The sequence below is a fragment of the Phocoena sinus genome, chromosome 11 (assembly GCF_008692025.1).
Source record: "Phocoena sinus isolate mPhoSin1 chromosome 11, mPhoSin1.pri, whole genome shotgun sequence".
NCBI classification, from domain to species: domain Eukaryota; kingdom Metazoa; phylum Chordata; class Mammalia; order Artiodactyla; family Phocoenidae; genus Phocoena; species Phocoena sinus.
The window spans coordinates 93,210,831-93,229,687 of record NC_045773.1 but is presented as its reverse complement, the minus strand read 5'-3'; the positions used below and the strand labels follow the sequence as shown (position 1 = coordinate 93,229,687).

General features: G+C 42.7%; 1 long non-coding RNA gene across 1 annotated transcript in view; it reads right to left on the bottom strand.

The window, feature by feature from the left end:
- Positions 1-3,798: 3,798 nt before the first annotated feature.
- LOC116762290 overlaps positions 3,799-18,857 on the bottom strand; it is a 32,262-nt gene continuing 17,203 nt past the window's right edge. Inside the window, exon 3 of the long non-coding RNA XR_004352235.1 lies at positions 3,799-4,080. This is a non-coding gene — a long non-coding RNA (uncharacterized LOC116762290). The remainder of the gene's footprint in view (positions 4,081-18,857) is intronic.

Below are 18,857 nucleotides of genomic sequence, written 5' to 3'. Positions count from 1 at the left end.
TCCAGCATATGGAGTATTGGCTGTCTCTCTCTCATTCTCTCTCTTTCTCTCTTTCTGTTCCCACTTCCTTTCTCCCCTTCTCTCCCTTCCCTATACCCCACCTCATGTATTCCTTTTATTCCAATTTATCTGTGTTCCCAGTGAGCCGTTTCCACCGAAGCTGGAGCCCTTCCTCGTGAAGGTACACCTCGGGTGCTGTAGGGCACGCCCAGTGTGTGGATTAATCAGCCCACAGCACCATCTGTCATGATTTAGGCTTAATTGGAAGATGGACCTCACAAAAGGAGGCTTCACATGGAAGGAGGGGGTGGGAGAAGCAGCAAAGGCAGGGCCTCTCCCTTCAGGAAGGAAGCCAGCAGGCCCTCAGGTGCGAGCCGGGTTCCAGATCAAAGGGGAAAAGAGGCCTGCACCTGGGTGTATGGGGCACCATGCCTGGCCATGTTGGTGGCAGGGAGAGGGTGAGCCATCCACAGGAGGGCTCTGAGAGGGTCAGATTACATGGGAGTACAGTCAGCATCACCGTGTGAATTTCAGCTGACTTCCAGATTACTCTCCAGGACACTCTTCAATAGCTCCGGGGAAAAGGAACAGAGAACTAGGTCCTGCCTGCCCGCCTCGTTATACCCACGGCCCCTCCCGTCACCTTTAGAAAAAACAAGCAAACTAGGTTGGCCAGCAAATTCAGTTAAATTAGGCACATTTCATTTTTGCAAAGTTGAAAATTCAAAAAATTGGCTTTGGATCCACAGACCCTGCAAACCAAGGGCAAAGGTCATCTGGTTACAGAAGCCTGATTTTCCCATCCTTGGTGTTTCTCCTCTAAATTGGATGCTGGAGAGATGCTGTGACACTTCTAAGCCACTCTGTTACCTTTCTTCCAGTAGAAAGTTTATCCACCTACCAAAGTACTCAACTTGCTCTCCAGGGGTGGATGGGAATTGTGAGTACATGTTGGATTTATCACACACACACATTACTTATTTGTGTGAGAGCCATGTCATACCCTCCAGCACGTGTGCACCTTAGTGACTGGGTCATGCGCATATTTCTGCGGACCTGGTCACATGGTAGGCACTCAGTGACCAGTATATAAAAAGTTGAACAGTTGCAGGGCAATTACAGGGCTTCTGACACAATACAAGATATACATGCTAAATCTCTCCCTCTGTTTTGAGTGGCTTCGAACATCTTCTTAATACTACTACTCAGAGCTCTTTCTTAATATAAGTACAGAATTACAACAACCCGCCTCATGATTTGCTATACAGTAAAATTTCCTTAATTGGGCCCAGCATTTTGGAATTAAGACACGATCTTATTGGGTAAGAAGTTTGAATGAAGGGTTGTAATTTCGAAATCTGTAAGTTTATGAGATCTACACTTACTAAACAGTGTTTGTATAAATGTAATCCTAGATTCATTTAGCTAATTTTCCTTATTAGTACCCCATTCATTTCTGAAGTTATAGCAAAAAAGAAAAAAAAAGAAAGAAATACTGTAACATAATTATCAGTATTTCTTTAAACAAATCCTAGAGTAAGAAATTTTTTTAAAGATTAATTCAAATGAGCCTCACAATCTCCCGTTTCTCAAAACAATAAGATTTTACTCTACTTAATTCCAATTCCTTAGCAGACGTCTTTATCCAGGGGAGAAATAAGTTAGCGGAAGTCTTGGGAAGGAGACGTAGTGGTTCAAAGTAACAAAGCTGAAGTTCCGTGTTTCTAGATGCTGCTTTTGGTAGATGCCATTTCCTCTTTCAGAACTACTGTGGCCAGGAATCACTTCACCTTTTCTACTGACTACAGCTGCCCCCTGATTATTGCATGTGTTCCCTTCCTGGTCCGGTTATTACTTTTCCTACAGCAACCAAAAAAATGTGGGATTGTCACCTTCCTTTCCCCACAGCTCAGGAGTCTGGGCACATTCTGATGAGGCTTTGTCTAAGGAGGTGGGTAGAAGGTGTCATAAAGGAAAGCTTCTCCCTCCTCTGGGGAGGGAGAATCTCCCCTCCTGCTCACCTCTTCTGGGAAACCTTCCTGGAACCCTCACTAGGTCTGGGTGAGTGACTTGTCTTTGCTCTCTTAGTGCACTTAGGGGCAACATGCAAAGAATGGGAGTTTTAGAGCCTCATACCCCAAGTTTGGATCCCAGTGCTAATATTTATAGCAATGTAACCTTAGGCAAGTCTCTGAACCTCTTTCAGTCTATTTCCTTAAACGAAGGGGAAAATAAAACTTATTGGAGGGTAATGGGAGGATTAGAGATGATATGCTTCTACATAAGTAGTACCAGCATAGTAAATACTCAAGAAATGGTAGCTCTTTTTATTATGACAGCACTTCCCACACTGTTCTGTGACCATGTTTACCTGTCTGGCATCTCCTCAGGACTGTGAGGTTTTTTAGAGGATGTTTCTCCATCCCTGGACCTTGGAACAGAATCTGGCACAGAGGGGACATTATGGGAATGTTTTTTTTGGAAGAGTGCATCAGTGAGTCCACGAGGACGCCTGGATTCATCTTTAAGCAGGCTGACCTGGTTCGTGCATCATGCAGAAAATGTATTTCTTGAGACATATTTGAGATTAGAGACTATTCTAAGCAATGAGGAAAAAAGGAAAAGAACAAAGAAATTGGATTCAATATTTTGGTCCTTAAAATGTAGCATACCCATGAATCATGATAGGACTCACTACATGAATCCAAGAGGTAACTGGCTACATCACAGGCCAGATCATGCCCATTCTGTGCATTCAGATGATGGGTGTGAAATGAAAAACTGAAACACAGAAGGCTTTTTCTCTCCCTCAGCTCCCAGCATTTCTCATTTATTGGCAAGACAATCACTATTTTCCTTCTAGATACCGTTCATGGGAAGCATTGGGATCTTAGAGAAACTTGCAGAATGAACAGTTGTTGGCATCTCCTTGGGAAGAACAGAAAGAACCCAAAGCTTTGATAGATTTTAAACTGCAGCCCTCCTGGGATGCTCTAAATGGCTCATAAGTACAGCTGATGGAATATTGCCTACGTGTATTTTCTACTTACACTCACCTTTGAGTTCTTGTCTGGCCCCTTGAGAATCAATACATACAATAACAGAATTGCTGATGTATTAATCTTTTCTGCTGATCTAAGCATTGTTTTTCCTACCAAAATGGGAATAGGGCTGGGGGAGGAAGTGAAATCTAGACCACTCTGAAAAAAATGGGGGGAAAATTTAATTTCTAGACTTCAGGAAATACACTAAGTATTTCTCTTTTTTCTAACCTCACTAAGGCATCTTGATGCAGTGCCCTGGCTGGCCCAGAGCCATAGATTTCAGATTATCACCAGCATCCTCTATCTTGGTTTTGTGACCTTCTTAAGACAAAGCTTTAGCTCCAGGTAAAGCCTGGGCCAGAAGTTCCATTAGAACAATAAGCCTCGTTCTCTAGAGCCATGGCCCCTGCCCGAAGGTTTGCATTACCATCCTGCAGCCTAGCGTGGCAGAGGGACAGTTTTTAGGTTTTGAGAACTTTCGCCTGTGAGTATACTTTATTGGGGAAACTGACGGTGAACATCCACAGGTGGGGAAGGAAGGAAGAAGATCTCCACTGGAGATGAGTCCGAGGAGAGCCCCGTTACCTAAATTCTCAGCGTGAAATTAGCAATGCCATATTGTGCTAAGAGGCGTCAGGGGAAGAAGCAAAGGAAGAGATGGCGAACTGGTTCTGTTGTACCTTTGATTCTCTCCTCCAGCTTCTCTTAGAGATGAAGAGATTGATAGCAAATGGAGGGGAAAAAAATCAACTCCTTTATTTTTGTTTTGTTTTGGTTTCTCTTCCGCTCCTGCTTAGAAAACTAGTAAGATTCTGATCCTAAAGATACACAGGTGAATGGTATGTGACTTCCTACACCTCAGGGTGAGGCATGAAGTCAAAGGGCAGGGGACAGGGAGCACGGTTTCGGGGTAAGAGGGTGCTGGGCTTAAGTGGCAGGACCTTTGCTTCTTGGTTAAATTGCTTCACCTCTAGGACTCAGGATCCTCCTCTTGAAAATGGCAACGGTCACATCAGCTTCTGCCACGTAGGGACACCTGCAGCATTAACAAGAGAAAAGCAGCCATGTTTAATATTAGTTTTACACCATGTGGGGTCCTTCATAAGGAAATGAAGCCTGGAAGAAACAGTTGAACCTGGGTGCTTTTATCCTAAGTTTGATGAAGAGTGGACAGTTGTGATAGGACAGAGAGTACAAGGTAAGTCTAACAGACTGGGGGCAACTTAGCAAAGCCTAGGTGTCCCTCTCTGTGTCCCTCCGTCTTAGGAGACAAGGATGCCCCTCTCCTCCGGGTATAGGGAGGGCACTCCTCACATGAGGGTTTTATGACCTGCTTCAGGGGAAAGTCAGAAAGTCCCTCCTGCACATGCCATTTCCCAAATCCTTCAGCTTAAAGTATTCAGTATATGCCAAGGTGCCATATGTGGGGGTAGCGTGTCCTGAACCCCATCACCAATTTGTTGTGAAGAGTAAACAAGATAATGAAAAGCAGTGGACTCTGTTTTGTTTTGTGACGACCCTGGGGGAATCTCCTTCATTGTGTGAGTCCTGATGGGGAGGCAAGATTCTGGCCCCATGGGCAAACTGAACCTTTCAGTATTCTGGGGACAGTGGCAAAGTCACTCCTGGTGGCTGCATCAAGGGTCCAGAGTTTGACAACGGCAAGGTCCTAGCCAGAGGGATCCTGTGGCAAGATCCACACCGTCAGTGTCCCCACTGCTCAGCCTTCCTTGATTTCTGCCCATTTTCAGAGTTTTCGGAGCTTAGTTCTCTAGCCTTCTATTCCGTGAACTTCTGGCACTGTTTCCGTACTTTACTCTTCTGCTCACAGTTAATAAGAAGCTGGTATCTTTTGTTTGAATCGAGGAACGCTGACCATTGCAAATGTGAAGTATGTGATACAGCCGGAGCACACAATGGGGTGTTCAGCAAAGCAGACACTCAGTACCTGGTACCTATTGCTATAATTAGCCTAATGGCATATGACTACCCTCAGCATTCCAGGAATTCATATTTGATGCTTCAACTACTCAGATGTCCATGGTGTGTTATATTTTGCTGGGATACCAATTTAAATTGCCTTCGGAATACACATTAGATTATTTCTTAATTGTTTGATTTTTTTACAGGGAACATATAACATCTGTAATCCTCAAAAATAATAAATATATTTCCATTAGAAAACACATGACTTTGATTTGAATTATATAGACCCATAAGCAACAAAGCTTTGGTGATTTACTGACCTCAAATTAATGACTAGCAGGCCTAGGTTATAAGAGAGAGAAATGTATTCTGTAATTATATTCTAGAATGGTACCCCATGGATGATCAGGATCTTCTGGTAGGATGGACCAACTCTAAAGAAACTTCAGTGGTTAAAGAAAGAAAGTCTAAGAAAATAAAGTTTAATATTCTGAATTAAGGCCTGGGTTATAATCTATATTCAACGAATAATCTACTAATACAGACACTTGGTCCATTATCAAGCTTGAGTATGTATGGACCAGTACCAGAGCATCTCGTCAGTCAGCCAAGTCCTTGCTCCTCAAAGGATGGTCCCCAGGACAGTAGCATCAGCATCGCCAGGGAGTTTATTAGAAATGCAGACTCTCAGGCCCCATCCACACCTACTGCATCAGAATCTGTATTTTACAAGATTCCCTGGTGATTCATAAGCATATTAAAGTTTGAGAAGTGTTGATAAGTAACTTAGTCATTAACAGCTGGGAGAAATGGCAGGGCTAGTTTCCCCAAACTAGATGGCGATAAAATTTACAACCCATTTTCAGGCATCAGTGATTTACTCTGGGGTTGCTAACCTAAGTGAGTACTATACTCTTTAAGGAGGTAACTCAGGAAATTTCTGTCTTACCTCCTATAAAATTATCATTTTTCCATATTTTTTTCCCTTCAGATTGACAGTTTGAGGGGAGTAGAAACCCCTTTTCTGCTTTATCTGCCTCTGGCTTGAAGCGAGAATGTAAAGGGCAACAGAGAAAATAACCTTAAATTGTCTACATCACTGAAAAGTAGTGATTTCATCTTTTGGGGTGGGACTGGGTCAGCTCGAATCTTACTTACGCCATTTGTTCAGGACAAGAGGTTTCTGCACAAGAAATAGCTGAGTATAATGGGGAGAATGGATTAGATCCTGAGGAAGCCATTATCATGGAGTGTCAGTGAATAAAATTAACATGTATTTTTAATAAGTCTGTAATTACTAATTCTACAATAGACCATATGGTCTGTTCGCTTTCATGGACTCAAACACTTAAGCCCTCAAATGCCGTTTAGTTTTAAACACCCACACACATCCACACACCTCTCCCCCTCAAAGAAAACAAAAGAATTGCATTTCGAGCTCCGTGACATTTCCTTAAGGAATAAAAATTCAAATTACTATCGAAGCCATGACTTTTACACTTGTGTCTAGAAAGCACAGCGACGCGTTTTTGCTGTGCCTTGTACCTTGGGCTCCTCTCTTTGTGACTTGTTGACTCAGTAGTGTGGGCTGAAGGCATCCTACCTGTGCTAAGTTTTCAGCTCTAAGTGCTGACTGTGAATTTTTGAGTCAGACCTGGCATTGTTATTTAAATGGCTCACTGCATGTTTTTCATATTAGAATTCCATTAAATTGAGAAACAAAGACCCCTCTGCTGCTTTCAAGGAGAAAATACCTTCATTTTCCCACTTCTAGACTGTAAGTATTTTTTAGTCAGGTCTTTTTATAATAGTCTCATGAACATACTTTCTGAGACACGCATGCACTTTATGACTTCATTTGGGTTTTTTAAAACTTCCGATTAAGCAATGCCCCTAAAAATGTTTTCTCTACTCTAAAAGGCTGCAGGAAGCCTCATGTGGCTCTCATTGCCTTAGAAGGGTCCTACAAAAAATTGCTATCTTGCAACATATTCTTAAGAATGGGGTAATAAATGCCAGCATTAGGGGGACAAATCAGTCCATTTAAGATGACAGTGTATTTTCAAAATTCATTAACTGAATTTTTTAAAAGTCAATCTGATCACTATGGATAATTTCACCTTTTAAATAAGCAAGAGATGTAGCGTTGATGAACGGGATTTGGATCACCCAGGCTCACAGCTGGTTCACGTCAGGCCTTGAGTTGGAAATTTACAAGAATTCTCTGCAATTTGGAAAGACCCATCCAGAGAAGACCTGGTAGACAAGGCCTCCACTCACCCTTCTTACGTTGCTAACCCAATGTCTTCGGCAATCAAGAAAGGGCGACCAGATTCAGGACTTAGGCTGTCCTCTTGTAATCTTTTCCTCTTCATGGGATTGCACACAATCACAGGGTAGGAAGAAGTGCTAAAGATACCTGTGCCATGCCCGGTATGGGGAGCCCCTGGGGACCCCGATTCTTGGGTTTCACCTCTTTGTCCCCAGCATGTGGGCAAGTCCAGGACTCAATGTATCTCTCATCTATGGAGCAGCTAGAGAGTGAAAGCTGCAACCTTACATTAGTGCCTCCCTCTTAGGACCACCTCTCTCTAACTGGAGCTTCTAACTAGACATCTGATTCTTCCTTGGGAAGAGCTTGAGAGAGGAGCTTCAATAAACCACTAGAGAGCTGGACACATATCCTCTGCAACTAGGAACTCATGGAGGATTTATACCAGATTCATCCCTGGGAAGAGCTTCAGTGACCTGTGGTCACCAGAAGGAGGGCTGAGTCATGGCACTCCCCGCAATGGCAGGCAAAGCTACCTGAATCCTAGGGACCTGAGATGCAGTCCAGTTTGGTACTGTTGGTCTGGGGCATCCTGCAAGCATTTAAGAGTCGAGAAGAGAGAACACATAAGAGCGCCCACAAGAAAAAGTCAACTTGAAACGTCTGTATGGTCCAGAGATCACGATGCCATCGTACAACAGTGTCATTCAATTAAGAACTTTACTATCTCTGTTTCCTTTCCTTTCTACCCCAAAGGGTAGAAACTGTAGCCAGTGGATGGTGGGAAGGTTGACCAGAAAAGGTGAGAGCCATACCCTCTCCCCAAAGAAAGGCCTTACAGTTGCTAGAGAAGGAGGTGTAGTATCTCAGTGGGGTTCAGGATGCCCTAGCCCCAAATATGGCACCTTGGCATAGTGAATATTTCCAGCTGAAGCAGTTTGAGAAACCAGCAGTAGTGGGAAGGTCACCCTGACCTTTCCCCACCCTTCTCTCGTGAAATAGGTCCTAAAGCTCTCAGGTGAGAGGAGCCCTGCCCGTACCTGGAGGAGAGGCGCATCCTTATCTCCGAAGACAAAGGGACTCTGAGAAAAGTCTGAACACCCAGGCCTGGCCAGTGTCCCCCAGTTCACTACCCTTACCTCATATTCTTTAACCTTATTCCTCCACGACTGTCTGCTCTTCATCAAAACCAGAACAATACTCAGGGCTGTTTCTTCAGGGCTTCATTTCCTCATGAAGGCTCTGTGTCATGTAAAACTTACAGTAAATAAATTTGCTCACATTTCTGCTGTTAACCTGTCAGTTTCATGTTCAGACTCAGACAGGGACTCTAAGAGGACCCTGCAATCTTCTCCTCTCCTGCAATCTTACCGTGAATACTGAAGTTGCTCGGTGTACTGGGCTGCACACCATTTGTTACTAAATTAACGGAGACATGGCTGAGATTTCAAAGGAACGCGTGATTTTTTCCATTGCCTGAGAGTAAACGGAAAAGCCACGGGGCGTGGAGTGTCCTCACTTTTATTCCCAGACAAGGCAAAGTTTCCCTGCTGGGTGGTTTAAAAGAATAAAGGTGTCAAAAATATTACACCCCTCGAGAACTGGGTGATTGGTAAAGTGGTTGCATGCTCTGTTTCCACTAAACAGAAACCCTTGGGCTGAGAGCAGATATTCGTGGAATCCTTTAACAAATAGTTGTTGGCACATGGCACTTGGATAGCACCGGAGAGTAAAGATCGACAAACCCTACTCTTTGCCCTCAAGGAGCTGATGATCTACTGGGGAATGAGGACAATTGAAAATGAAGATGACTTTTCCGTGTGCTAAGTGCTGCTACAGGGTACCCAGAAGCACCTGACCTCTCTCAGAGGATGACAGACAGCCTTCCACTGGAAGTTAAGCGGAATTTGAGACTCAAGGTACCAGTAGGTATTAACTGGCAACAAAGAAGAAGAAAAGAGAGAAGGTACAGGGAGGATAATCACGTTCTGGGCAGAAACAACAGCAGAGGGTGAAGCCCACAGGTAGATGAGCGGGGGCAAGAAAATCGGGAGTTGTTTATTTGCTTGGAGTGTGGAATTCAAGGTGAGGAATAGCAAGAGATGAGGATTGCGAGACAGGCAGCATCACATCAGGAAGAGCCGCATAAACCATACTCAGCTGGGATTTTCATCTTGGGTCCATGTCAGTTTTTAGCAAGGGAAGGATCAGACTTGCACTTTTGAGTAATTTCTCCAGAGCAGAATAATAAGAAAATATTAGGTCCTTTAATCACATTGTTTAAAATTGCGCCCTTTAAATTTTTCTCGTTCTATATGCTGTTTACACATGCGCTTAGTATGGTAGCAATAGTGCGTGCCTGTCATTTATAAACATATGCACATTTGAGGATGCAGGGACAATTGCTTTAGAAAGGGCTACCCTGCTGCAGTAGGTGACGGTGTGGAACGTGGGTTGGAGGGCAGCAAGGGTGGAGGCAAGGAGACTAGTTAGGAAGCTGTCGTGCTGATTGAAGTAGGAACGACAATGGCATTAAGGATGCAAGGAAGTGGCTAAGTATGAAGCCGGCTCTAATGTCACTTCAGGCTTGCACGTGTGACTGTTCCATCAGAAACCTCCGCACCCACAAGCGAGCTGACAGATGAGGGGTATAAAGAGCACAGGATGTCAGAAGATCCAGGTGTCAAGTCCTGGTTTCCTCACTTAGTATGTGATTTGGGCAAATCATTTACTTTCTCAGCCTTTGTTTCCCCAACCATAAACATCGGGCTATTGAAACATGGCCTCACTACTTCCTGGAGCAATTGTGTTGACTCACAGGAATAACAAATAAGAGGTTATTCTGAAATCAGTGAAGCACTGGACACACAGTAGATGTTATTCCGTACCTATCATTATTCCATCATAGAAAGATTCCACAGGTACTGTATTTCCACGTGCGCATTGTCAGGCTCCACCTCTAATTCTAACAAGGGAAACAAATTACCCTGCCACTTAGTAAAAGCCAGCATCGTGTGACAAAAATAGAAATAAATAGGTCCGGAGACCAAGTTATGCCCTTTCCTCCCTGGGAAGGGCTGAGACTCAGTTTCCTTATCTGTGAATGGGGAAGAATGGCATCTCTCCTGCCTATCTCTCCGTTTAACTCAGAGGGAGTTGTGAACACACACTGAGCTGAGGCCAGGAACTCTCTCCGGCTCTGCCTTTCCCACAACTTCCCTGGGTGACCTCTAACAAGTTACTTTCCTCATCTGTAAAATGGGCAGACGATTTGTTTGACCTTTCAGTTATGAAATATCATTATTCTATTAAAGATGAACGATGAGATGAGATGAAATGCAGAGCACGTTCATGACAATTGTGTATTACTTTTTCTGTTTTGCCTGGTTCGGTGGGGAGGAAAGGACGAATACGTTGAAAGGGGAATAAAAAGTTTACCACTACAATTATCTGCACATTAACCAAGGCATGGAAAATGGAAGACGCTGTGAAGATCTTCTCAATATGCAGAGCCACCAGGCAATCAGTGACAATAAAACTGTGAATTCAGCAATTCCATGCTGGGTTTTAATTTTCTGGCACTGGTGTGCCCCTTATTTAAGCATGCATTTGGGTTGGTGCCAGCCTGCCCCGCTTCCCCACGGCGAGGGAGGCGTCCTGAGAAGCTTCCCCCATCACACACCAGTGGACCCAGGACTCCCACAAACCCGCTGCTCTTGAAAGGTCAGGAAAGGGAGGTGGCACAGCAGACTTTATAAATGACAAAGGGAAGCTGGGGGAGAATTGGTGAAAAATGAAGAGTGTGGAAAAGGAGGGAAGAACTAGAAGAAACAGGGGAATAGAATTAAGGGGAGGAAGGAGACAAGACCGTGATGGTCAATGCTGTTTCACGGACAACAAAAAAGGGAGAAATTAGGTGTCAGAATAAGGTATGAGAAGAGGATGGAAGATGGGGATGTACAAGGACTGTATGGTCCAGATCCCTTTCTCCTCCCTGGTCAAGGATGCACTCAGGTGACATCTCCAGCTGCAGAAACTTTGCACCTGCCTGTGTCAGCGCTGAGTCTCTTCCTGGGCACCTTCCAGCCAGCGGTGAGGGTCTAGGGCTTTTGCCTAACGTGAACCCTGCCCCAGAGCTCCCCGCTGGGCTAGCTGAGGCTTTCTCAGAGCTGCCTTTACATGGAGTCTCTTCCTACTCAATCTCCCTTCCTTCTCCCCGATGGTGGTTTGTTTTATATGTCAACCTGGCCGGTTGACATATAAATAGTCCCCAGTTATATAATTACACTAATCTAGGTGGTCATGTGAAGGTACCTGGTACACGTGGCTAACGATCTCTAATGAGATGATTTTAAGTAAAGGAGATGAACTTCCACAACGTGGTTTGGGTCTCGTCCAATCAGTTGAGTGCCTTCAGAGAAAAAACTGAGGTTTCCTGGAAAAGAAGGAATTCTGCCTCAAGGCTGCATCATCAACTCCTCCTAGAGTTTCCAGCTTGCCGGCCTGTCCTACAGATTTCAGACTTGTCAACCCCCCCAAATCACATGAATCAATGCCTTAAAAATAAATCTCTTTATATATATATATATATATATAAAGGAGATATATATAATATATAGCTCTCCTATTTGTTCTGTTTCTCTGGAGAACCCTGACTCTCTTCTTTTACAAGCATCAGACCTGTAGTCTGAAGGCTCTCCCTACTCGCTCCTGCCCCCCCATTACCTTCCATGTTGTTACCCCAATAAATCTCTTGCACTCTAACTCCATCGGGCCCTCTACTTGCTGAAGAAGCCAAATGCAGCCTGGACTCTCCAGACTATGTCCTCAATTCTATTTTAGAAAATCTGGGCATAATTAGCCACAGAATCTTATAACACTTGAGTGGGAGGAAAAGAAATAGAAGAAATATAGTGTAAAAAGAGAAATGAAAGGAAGGTCAAAGGCTAAGAGAAACATGGGGTCGCAGCTAGGAGATGCATCGAGGAAATTGCCTTTCCCCCCCAAAATGCAGCAATGTCAGATTTGGATGTTGATTTTAAAGCCCAGGGGCTTTTTGCAAACAGTGGATTGGGAAGACACCAGGCAGGAAAGGAGAGGAACAAACACATACTGGTGTTTGTCTCTTGTTTGCTTTTGCTTATTGGAGAATCCATTGAAAATGTATATTTCCCCTTTGCCAATTGCATCTCTTAAATTACCTTACTTAAGAACACACACAAAAACAGTATTCATCGCATCTGCTTCAATTTTCTCCTCAACTTTTACGGATTCCTCTGCGTGGCTTCTTAGCAAAATGAGACTGAATCGTAGAACCGTCTGCTATTGCACAGACCATTTTTTCCCTTAGCTGCTTCACTTGTGGTTTATATAGAGAGTAACCTGGATGGGTTGATTCCAGGGACCGTCTGTGATACAGTGATGAGATGAAGACAATATGACCGGAGCAGTCCGCTGTACGAGGCTGGGAAGGAAACGGCAAGTGCTAATTAAAGCCGCTGGACCTGTATCCTGGCACACGTTACCTGACAGCCTCTGAAGCTGGATCTTCATTTCTGAACTTGTGCTGACTTCCCTTAAATCTGAAGAGCTCCCGTTCATTCATTCTTTCATCCATTAATTTGACAATAGTTAACTCAGGGCCCAGCAGGTGCTGGGCACGGTGCTGGATGCTGGGGAAGAAAACCAGCATCGTTGCCGGTTCTATTGGTTGGTGAATGCTTACGAGGCCGACTGTGTTTCTGGGTTGCTTCTTTCACAAAGGTGTGGCTAAAGCCAACTTTAAAAGCTTCCGTGTCCTTCCGCCAAGGGTTGTTGTGTGGCAGCCATGCAAAGGAGGCATATCGAGGATGTCCCTTGGTCCACATGCTCAGGGAAGAAACCACAGGCCTTACTGGCACCACGGTCTTTTTTGTCGAAAGCCAGTTGGCATTAGCCGCTGGTCTCTCCTCAAATGGACGGAGCACTTGTGGGTGGAGCAGGGTGTACTGCTCTTCTACCAGCCAATGCAACTCCTGCCATATCTCAGTCACCAAGATGCTGTCCCGAGGGCATCCGAATTTCTTATGCAAATGACCTTTGCATTACCCTGGTATATTAGAGAAACAGAACCAGTAGGGTGTGGGACTGGCAAGTGCAAAGTCTACAGGGCAGCCTGGCAGACTGGAAATTTTGTCAAGAGTAGAAGGTGCAGTCTTGATTCCAAAGGCGGTCTGGAGGCAGAATCCTGTCCTTTTCGGGGGACCTGAGTTTTTTCTCTTAAGGCCTTCAACTGATTGGATGAGTCCCATTTAGGAAAAGGATACTCTGCTTTGTTCAAAGTCTACTGATTTAAATGTTAATCATATCTTTAAAACACCTTTACAGCTGCACATAGACTGGCATTTCACCAAACAACTGGGCTCCATAGTCTAGCCATGTTGACACATAAAATTAGCCATCACTCCAGTGAACTCCAATTGTAATATTTACCAGCCCCCTTCTTGGATAGAGTGGGGGTAGGTTTCAGTTTTTATTTTGTTGATTGTTTCTTTTGCTTTTTAATTTGATGAAGTCCCACTTGTTGACTTTTGCTTTTGTTGCTTGTGCTTTTGGTGTCATATCCAAAGAATCATTACCGAGACCAATATCAAGGAGCTCTCTCTTTATGTTTTCTTCTAGGATTTTTATGGTTTCAGGTCTTACATGTAAGTCCTTAATCCATTTTGAGTTAATTTTGTGAATGGTGTAATTTAGGGATTCAAATTCATTTTTTTGTTTGTGAATATTCAGTTTTCCCAGCAGCATTTATTGAAGAGACTATTCTTTCCCCTTAGTCTTCTTGGCTCCCTTGTCAAATATTACTTGGCCATATGTGCATTCTCAGTTCTGTTGCATTGGTCTACGTACCTGTTTTTATGCCTGTACTACACTGTTTTTGTTTTTTTTTTTTTGCGGTACGCAGGCCTCTCACTGTTGTGGCCTCTCCCGTTGCGGAGCAGAGGCTCCGGACGCGCAGGCTCAGCGGCCATGGCTCATGGGCCCAGCCGCTCCACAGCATGTGGGACCCTCCCGGTCTGGGACATGAACCCGTGTCCCCTGCATCGGCAGGCGGACTCTCAACCACTGCGCCACCAGGGAAGCCCTACTACACTGTTTTGATTTCTATAGCTTTGTAACATAGTTTGAAATCAGGAAGGGTGATGCCTCCAGCTTTGTTCTTTCTCAAGATTGCTTTGGCTGTTCAGGGTCTTTTGTGGTTCCATATGAATTTTAGGATTGTTTGTTCTATTTTTGTGAAAAGTACCATTGGAATTTTGACAGGGATTGCACTGAATCTATAAATGGCTTTGGGAAGTATGGACTCTTTAACAATATTAACTCTTCTGATCTGTAAACATGAGATATCTTTCCATCTTTTTATGTCTTTTTCAATTTCTTCTGTCAATGTCTTAGTTTTCAGTGTATAAGTCTTTTACTTCCTTAGTTAAATTTATTCCTAAGTATTTTATTGTTTTCAATGCTATTGTAAATGAGATTGTTTTATTTTTTCTTCAAATAGTTTATTGTTAGTATATAAAAAGCAACTGATTTTGTATTCTGATTTTGTATCCGGCAACTTTACTGAAGGAAAATATTAGTTCTAACAGGTTTTTTTGGTGGAGTCTTTAGAAGTTTCTATGTATAAGATTATGTCATCTGCAAACAGAGATAACTGCACTTCTTCCTTTCTGACCTGAATATCTTTTATTTCTTTCTCTTGCCTCATTGCTTGGCTAGGACTTGCAGTGCCATGTTGAATAGTAGTGGTGAGAGTGGGTACCTTTTTCTTGTCTCTGACCTTAGAGGGAAGGCTTTCAACATTTGACCATTGAGTATGATGTTAGCTGGGGCCTGTCATATATGGCCTTTATTATGTTGAGGTATGTTCCTTCAATCCTCAATTTATGGAGAGCTTTTATCATGAAAATATGCTGAATTTTGTCAAATTCTTTTTCTGCATCTATGGAGATGATCATATGATTTTTATCTTTCATTCTATTAACGTGGTGGGTCACATATATTGATTTGTATATGTTGAATCATCCTTGCATCCCAGGGATAAGTTCCATGTGCTCATAGTGTATGATCCTTTTAATATGCTGTTGAAGTTGGTTTGCTAGTATTTTGTTGAGAATTTTTGCATGTATATTCATCAGAGATATTGACCTGTAATTTTCTTTTTTTGTAGTATTCTTATCTGGCTTTGGTATCAGAGTAATGCTGACCTTGTAAATGAGTTTGGGAGTGTCCCTTTCTCTCTAATTTTTTGGAAGAGTGAAAAGTATTGGTATTAATTCTTCTTTAAATATTTGGTAGAATTCACTGGTGAAGGTAACTGGTCCTGGGCTTTTCTTTTCTTTACTGGAAATTTTTTTGATTCTTGAATAGAAGATTGAATCAGTAGATTTTCTATTTCTTCATCATTCAGTCTTGGTAGGGTGTATGTTTCTAGGAATTTACTTCCTTAAGATTGTCCAATTTGTTGGCATAAAACTATTAGTAGTTTCTTATAATTCTTTCTATTTCTGTGGTGTCTGTTGTAATGTTTCCTCTTCGATTTATAATTTTATTTACTTGAGTCCTCACTCTTTTTTCTTAAGACTAGCTAAAGATTTGTCAATTTTATCTTTTCAAAAAATAAACTCTTAGATGTCTTGATCTTTTCTATTGTTTTCTATTCCTTATTTCATTTATTTCTTCTCTGATCTTTATTATGCCCTTCCTTCTGATAAGTTTGGGCTTAGTTAGTTCTTCTTTTTCTAGTTTCTTGAGGTCTGAAGTTAGGTTGTTTGTTTGAGATCTCTCTTTTTTCTTAACGTAAGTGTTAATCACTATAAACTTCCTTCTTAGAACCGCTTTTGCTGTATTCCATACATTTTGGCATGTTACGTTTTCACTTTTATTTGTTTCAAGGTTTTTAAAAATTTCTTCTTAGACTCACTGGTTGCTCAGGAGTATTGCTGCTAACCTTTTATGTGCAAATTTCCAATGTTCTCCTACAACAGTAGAGCCATAGTGTAGATAATATTTTGTTAACTTGATGTTTGCACTTGGTCACATACTGTGTGAATTATTCCAAGATAATATGTATATATTTCTCTATAACAGCATTCTTAATTATTATAACATATTGTATGCATGAATATACCATTGTTTATCCAACCAATCCTCTATTGATGGACATTAAAAGTTTCCTAATGTGCCCCTATTTATAAACAAGTATACGCTGATTGTTTTCAGTCATACATCTTTGTCCATTTGTCCAAACATTTCCCTCTGATAAATTCCTAGGGAGGGATTACTAGGTCAATAGGTGTGCACTGTTTAAAAGGCCTTTGGTGCCTACTGATAAACTGCTTTTCAGGAAAATACACCAATTAATACAAGGGCTATTATTTTAATAGCATATGTTTATCAGCTTATATTGGTTCCATATGTTACTGAATACCTCTGAATCCTCTATTTCCAAAATTAAATTTGGAAGAAAAATGTTTTTAATCCTAGGATAATAAGAATAATTAAAAAAAAAACAAAAACAGCTTAATCCTACCACTTTGGCTTTGCAGAAGATTCTCTTTATGGACTTTTTAAAAAAATTAAGTATATTTCTTTTCATTGATGCACCAGTCTACTATAAAATGGAGACTGCGTTACCTAGGTGTATAGAGATTTAAGAAGCAGATAATTTCTTAAAGAATATATGTATGTTGATGGCGTTCAGAGCACACTACCCCAAAATATGGCAACTTGCCATATTGAGCATTTTAAGCTGAAGGGCATAGAAACGGCAAATGCTGGAAGGATTCTCTGACCTCCCCCTTCTTCCCTGATGCAGGTCATAAGACCCTCCCATGGCAGGTAGCCTGTCTATACCTGGAGGAAAAGAGCATCCCTATCTCCAAAGATGGAGGGACCCCCAGGGGAATCCAAATGAAAAGGCCTTGCTGAGTTTCCTACGGTTTACTACGTGTATCTCATACTCTTTTCTCCTATTACGCTTTCCCACAACTATCCACTCTTCATCAAACCTGGTATAAAACCCTCTGGTTTAATCATTTTTTTCAGGTCTTCATCTCTTTCTGAAGGCTCCTGTGTCATCTAAAACTACTATGGAGTACATCTGTATGTTTTTCTCTTCCTAATCCTTCTTTTGTTAGTCTAATTTACAAATCCCCAGCTGGAGAATCTAGGAGGGAAGGAGAAAAAGATTTTTTTCCTCCCTTACATGTACATGAACAGGGTTGATGATGTTGCTTAATGTTTGAGGACTGGAAGGCTGGGTGAAGTAAAGTACAGAGATAGAGTAACCAGACACCCCAGTCCTGGACTCCACACATTCAATACTTTTTTAGTAGAGATAGATTCTCCACAGTCATCAGTATTACAGCACTGTGTCAATTCAGATTGTAGAAACTCCACAGCCAGACTTAAAGCAAGTCCAGGACAGCAGGCCAGCACTCACCTGAGTTGACGTGCAGTTCTCACACCTACACATTGTCAACACTGAACTTCCCAGCCTCTTCTGGCTGCCGTAAACACACACCAAACACACACACCCACGTGGCTAACTGCAAGAATCACCTTGACTTTGTCTCGAAAGTCACAAAAGTGATTTTGTTAATGACTCAGCACTTTTGATCAATTATAGTTAGAGGCTGGATACACGTGTGTTGCATTGAATTGCTCAGTGTTAATTGTCTCGTCCTTAGGTGTTCACTTTGTAAGCATAAATGGGATTGACAAACTGACATTTTTATTCATGGGTCCCTAACAAGATGGAAACCAAAGGAGGCAGAATGAGAAGTGTGGTTAGGGGCCAACTTTGTTCATGTCCATCAGGGGGTCAGAGGGGTGGAGGGAATAAAAGAGATCGATGCATCTTAGCATAAGGTTAGTGTAGCCTCTGAACGGCGGTCCTGTGATCTAAGAGCAGCCCCGTCTGCCTTCCACTGATAGCAACCACACGCATTTCCTGGGAGTCGAGAACAGTCACGGCACACGCACACACAAATTTCAAGGCAGGATTAAACTGGAGGTGAAGTCACTTCTGCCCCCGTGATGCCTCACTTCTAAGCTGTCATCGCACACCTTTTAAAATCCTAACGCCAACGTGCCAATTAAAAGCCTAGTTTGCAGTGGGACGATAGAAGGCAATGTGGGTTTCACTCTTTTCCAGCTGAACAAAAGCAATGGCTTTGCTCCTCGAGCTCCAGGGACAATGAGCTTTTTTTGAATGGTCCCTGCACCACACACTTCCCAGCTACAGTCACTGGCTAGGTAGGTAACAAAAGGGGAGCAAATGGTAATGAATCAGAATTTGCAGAGTTGAGCAGCTACGGGGCGAGGGAGGGCTCCAAAGAACAGCAGAGTGACCCGTTCCATTCGTATCACTTGTTAACCAAAATTGTCAGTGACTCTTGGAACAGTTACCTCCTCCCTGACACCAAAACCGTACACAGCACAATAACTCTAGAGCCTCCCCCCACCACGTTATTAATCACGTTCTCGGTGACTTCCTTCGCAGGTTACAGCATTAGCTGACTCCCAGACACTCCAAAGCGAACAAATTAAAGCGGCTCGCTCTGCTCCATGTC